Here is a 6,000-nt window from a genome sequence, read left to right as displayed (position 1 = left end):
GTGAAACGAATCTTGAGATATTTGGCTTATACTCCTAAGTTTGGGCTTTGGTATCCTAGGGGATCCACATTTGATTTAATCGGTTATTCGGATGCCGATTGGGCGGGGTGCAAAATCAATAGGAAGAGCACATCGGGGACTTGCCAGTTCTTGGGAAGATCCTTGGTGTCTTGGGCTTCAAAGAAGCAAAATTCGGTCGCTCTTTCCACCGCCGAAGCCGAGTACATTGCCGCAGGTCATTGTTGCGCGCAATTGCTTTGGATGAGGCAAACCCTGCGGGACTACGGTTACAAATTAACCAAAGTCCCTTTGCTATGTGATAATGAGAGTGCAATCAAGATGGCCGACAATCCCGTCGAGCATAGCCGCACTAAGCACATAGCCATTCGGTATCATTTTCTTAGGGATCACCAACAAAAGGGAGATATCGAGATTTCATACATTAATACTAAAGATCAATTAGCCGATATCTTTACCAAGCCTCTTGATGAACAATCTTTTAACAAACTTAGGCATGAGCTCAATATTCTTGATTCTAGGAACTTCTTTTGCTAGATTGCACACATAGCTCATTTATATACCTTTGATCATACCCTTCATATACTATGACTAATGTGTTTTCAAGTCTATTTCAAACCAAGTCATAGGTATATTGAAAGGGAATTGGAGTCTTCGGCGAAGACAAAGGCTTCCACTCCGTAAACTCATCCTTCGCCGCCGCTCCAAGCAACTCTCCATTCAAGGGGGAGAAAACTTGAGCACCAAGCAAAAGGACTTCATCTTTGGTCTAATCTTAACTCATGACCAAAGAGGAAGATAGCACTTCGAGGGCTCTAATGATTCCTTTTTTGGCGATTCATGCCAAAAAGGGGGAGAAATGAGCCCAAAGCAAAAGGACCGCACCACCACCAATTTCAAAAAACTTAGTGTTGAATATTTTCAATTGGTATCCTATTGTGTTCAAAAGGGGGAGAAAGTAGTATTTCAAAAATGATATGTCAAAACCCTCTTGAACACTAAGAGGAAGATCTCCTTTAGGGGGAGTTTTGTTTAGTCAAAGGAAAAGCATTTTGAAACAGGGGGAGAAAATTTCAAATCTTGAAAATGCTTCTCAAAATCTTATTCATTTACCTTTGACTATTTGCAAAAGAACTTTGAAAAGGATTTACAAAAGAGTTTGCAAAAACAAAACATGTGGTGCAAGCGTGGTCCAAAATGTTAAATAAACAAGAAACAATCTATGCATATCTTGTAAGTATTTAGATTGGCTCAATTCCAAGCAACCTTTACACTTACATTATGCAAACTAGTTCAATTATGCACTTCTATATTTGCTTTGGTTTGTGTTGGCATCAATCACCAAAAAGGGGGAGATTGAAAGGGAATTAGGCTTACACCTAATCCCTAATTAATTTTGGTGGTTGAATTGCCCAACACAAATAATTGGACTAATTAGTTTGCCCAAGTGTATAGATTATACAGGTGTAAAAGGTTCACACTCAGCCAATAAAAGACCAAGTTTTGGATTCAACAAAGGAGCAAAGTGGCAACCGAAGGCCCTCTGGTCTGGGAGCACCGGACTGTCCGGTGTACACCGGACAGTGTCCGATGCACCACCGGACAGTGTCCGGTGCACCAGAGGACTCCAACTCGAACTCGCCACCTTCGGGAATTTCCAGAGGCACTCGCGCTATAATTCACCGGACTGTCCGGTGTACACCGGACAGTGTCCGGTGCGCCAAGGAGGAGCGGCCTCAGGAACTCGCCAGCTTCGGGAAACTCCAACGGCTAGTCCGCTATAATTCACCGGACTGTCCGGTGTACACCGGACTGTCCGGTGCAACTCTGGAGCAACGGCTATCTCCGCGCCAACGGCTACCTGCAGCGCATTAATTGCGCGCGCAGCGCGCGCAGAAGTCAGGCGCGCCCATACTGGCACACCGGACAGCAAACAGTACTTGTCCGGTGTGCACCGGACACCCAGGCGGGCCCACAAGACAGAAGCTTTAACGGTCAGAATCCAACGGCAGTGATGACGTGGCGGGGGCACCGGACATGTCCGGTGTGCACCGGACTGTCCGGTGCGCCATCGAGCAGACAGGCTCCCAACGGCCACTTTTGGTGGTTGGAGCTATAAATACCCCAACCACCCCACCATTCATTGCATCCAAGTTTTCCACTTCCCAACTACTACAAGAGCTCTAGCATTCAATTCTAGACACACCAAAGAGATCAAATCCTCTCCAAATTCCACACAACGCCATAGTGATTAGAGAGAGTGATTTGCTTGTGTTCTTTCGAGCTCTTGCGCTTGGATTGCTTTCTTCTTTCTTGATCCCTTCTTTGCAATCAAACTCACTTGTAATTTGAGGCAAGAGACACCAAACTTGTGGTGGTCCTTGTGGGAACTTTGTGTTCCAAGTGATTGAGAAAAGAAAGCTCACTCGATATGTGGATCATGTGAGAGAGGGAAGGGTTGAAAGAGACCCGGCCTTTGTGGCCTCCTCAACGGGGAGTAGGTTTGCAAGAACCGAACCTGGGTAAAACAAATCTCCGTGTCTCACTTGCTTATTCGCTTGGGATTTGTTTTGTGCCCTCTCTCGCGGACTCGTTTCTTTATTACTAACGCTAACCCGGCTTGTAGTTGTGTTTATATTTGTAAATTTCAGTTTCGCCCTATTCACCCCCCTCTAGGCGACTTTCAGAATTAAGTGGCCTTTCTCATAAAATACTAGCAATAGGTATGAGTTTGCTTCTTTTTCATGGGTTTGCATTTTTCTTTGGTAGTTTATCACACTATGGGCTTAGCTAATTTTTGGTTGCCCATTATCACATTATTAGGGGTTGTTCATGATTTATTTGGAAAATGCCTTATTATCACTTTGTATTTATTTCCCTTACTTAAAAAGTTGGGCTGAGGTGCTCTTTATTTTTGTAGTGGGGCTCTGGTGGTTGTAAGTGCACTGGATTTTTATTAATCATTTTGGTTATAGTTTTGCTACTCTAATAATTGATTTTCAGTCCAAATAAGGCTAAATAAAACATTTTAATTTAAAACTGGTCCAAATTAATGGTCTCTGTATTTTTCCTAGGTTCTCTGTTACATAAGTAAACTAGGAAAAATAATCTTAATCACTGTTCATTAATTTCCAATGCCTTTCTGATTTTCTCTAAGCTTTGGGAAAAATAGCTTTAAATGAATAACTACATCATAATTTCTAATGCTGGGGTTCCTACTATTTTTAAACAGTGTCTGAATGAGGTTTGAACATCTACAAATTTTCTTAAGTTCAGCACAGAAGAAAAACTAATTTTCCTTAATTAAACAAGGTTTGGTGGGTTTCTGTTTTTAATTTTAAACTTTAAAATTTAGAACAGAAAGCATAGGGTTTATTATTTTAAAATGATGGTTCATAATATTCAGGAGCTAGCAAAATTGGTTTGACAACATTTTATGAAGAATTCATCAAGTTATGGGTTTTCTAAGTTCTCTGGTCATTTTAAAAAGAATAACAGAATTGGTTTAATGGAAATCCACTTTGCACTGGGGTCCCTGGCGGGTTTTTAAGTTTTCCTCGCGAATCAGTCCTTAAGCTACTATTCACATGAGTCACTGATGTTACGGAAAACCCCTCGGGTTCTACAAATCCTAACCCGAGGTCCTTCTTCTATCTCAAACAGTAACCGCGGCGGAAGAAAGGACGGAGGGGCTTACCGGTGGCGAGATTGCTCCGGTGAAGTGGTCGAGGACGTAGGGGAGGTCTTGGGGATCACAACGGTGTGCGGGTCGCCGTCGGAGATGGCCGGAGTCGGTCGGTCCACGCGTGCAGGCGGGGATGCTCGTCGGCGGCGAGGAGTCCGGCCTGGTCACGGCGAGATAGAGCAATTGGATGGGTCAGAGAGGTTCACGGGATGCCAGAGAAGATATGGGTGCAAGGAATCGGTCGGAGACTCACTGGATAGCTCGGTCCACGCGCGGCGGCGGAAGACCGAAGTCCGGTGAGGTCGATCTCGGGCCTCCGGTGAAATCCGGCCGGGTCCGAGGGCTTGGCGAGCTTCACGGGCTACTGGTGGAGCTAGCCGAAGCACTGGCTCGACTTGAGGATGGCCGGAGTGGGCTGGCCACGATGGCCGAAGCTCTGGCGGCAATGGCGGGCGGAATTTAGCTCGCTGGAGCTAAGGGAAAGTGGCCGGCCGGTGAGGGTGAGTGCGGGGCGAAGTGAGGTGCGCCCGGGGAGGCTTTATAGGCGCGGGCGGGCACGGCCGAGGGCGTGGGCACGCGGCGGACTTGACCGGACGCCGGGGCGAGCGCGCGCGCGGGTTGGGCGAGCTCTGACGTGCCGACCAGGGTCGAACACGTGTGCCCGTGCGTTCTGCCCAAGTTCTGGCGCGTGTGGTCGCTCATCCGAGACTGCTCTCGCCTTGGTCAGTGCACAAAACCTCTTCTCCTCCCTACAAGCTACCATTCTTGTGTGGGGTCATAGGATTTTGCCTACTGGTTGCAGAGATATGGAGCCAGGAAATTCGGTCTGTCTCCCTGCCCAAACCCGAGGCAAATCCAAGGTTTTGTCGTGTCTAGGGCTCGCGTCCCAATGCCATCTTCTGGCACACGATAGAGGGGTTAGTTAGACACAATTTTGACAATGGGGCCATTAGGATTCGAGTTAGGGATCAAGGTGAACATCCCTTATCTTTGGCTCAAGGTCTGAATTTCAGAATTCTGAAATTCAGAATTCCCATTAAGTCCCCACATGAGAAGCTTGATTTGGGGTTTTATTTGAGTTATTTTGGCTAAGCTTTCTCAACATTTCTTGTTGCTCATTAAATATACTTCAATTTTTATAATTGGCTCAATTCATAATTTTAAACTTTTCATCCTCTTTTTCTTATTTTCTTGAATTTTGCTCATGGGGCTCACTTAGGGTTTTCATTAGGGTTGTACATTCTTATCTTTTTTAAAGACTCAATTGTTTTTATCATGATACTTTTAAGTATATACTTGGTGAATTCTTTCTTACTTAAGTTAATTTGATGCTCATGCTTACTTTGGTTCACATAAAATAATGGTCCTTGGGTTGGTATTTGAGAGAAACCCTAGGTGACACTGGGGTGTCACAGATACATGGCCGAGGCTCGGGCTACGCTCCCGAGGTACCCTAGGACATTTCCGAGACCAGCAGGAGTGATTCTGTAACGGAATCCCATCAGAGGGAGGCATCGAGCCCTCGGACCCTATCAAACGGGACCGGGTCCGACAAATCACCTGCAGGTACTTTTGGAGCGCGCCTCTGGGCCACTAGCCGACCCTTATCGAACGGGGCACGGGCGTCCACTCGGATCACCCGTTAGCAACTCACTGGAGACACCATGTTCGGCGCCCTCCGAGGGCAACATGGCGCTTTTCCCCCTCCTCCTTGCGGAAACGCGACGAAGGGGCGTATGATAAAAGCCGAGTCAGTCCCTGACCGTCCTCTCGCTCTGTGCGGAGGCTCGGGGGTTGCTCTCGCAAACTCGGCTTCGGCCAAACCGTTCACAGCGTCAACATACCAGCCCGAGAACTCGGAACCTGACCATGCACCCGGACTACGATCAGATCACATGAGGGAACAACCAGACCGGCCGAGGCGTCACGAAAGGCACTAAGACCTCGGAGGAGTCAAACCACTCCTCCGAGGCCTCGGGGGCTACACCCGGCGGGTGCGCTCGCGCGCACCCACTGGAACAGAATGTAACCGAGAAAGGCCGGTCCCCTTGCAAAAAAGTACGATAAAGCCTCCAAGCGAGTACCAACACTCCCTTTGAGGCTCGGGGGCTACTGTCGGGGACCATAATTAGGGGTACCCCCAAGACTCCTAAACTCGGCTGGTAACCACCATCAGCACAAGCTACAAAGGCCTGATGGGCGCAATACAGGTCAAGGCTCCATCCACTCAAGGGACACGATCTCGCCTCGCCCGAACCCAGCCTCGGGCAGGAACAGTAGACCCAGGTGGATTCACG

Source organism: Zea mays, chromosome 1 (genome assembly GCF_902167145.1).
Source record: "Zea mays cultivar B73 chromosome 1, Zm-B73-REFERENCE-NAM-5.0, whole genome shotgun sequence".
Lineage (NCBI taxonomy): Eukaryota > Viridiplantae > Streptophyta > Magnoliopsida > Poales > Poaceae > Zea > Zea mays.
Note: the sequence above shows the minus strand (reverse complement) of the source record.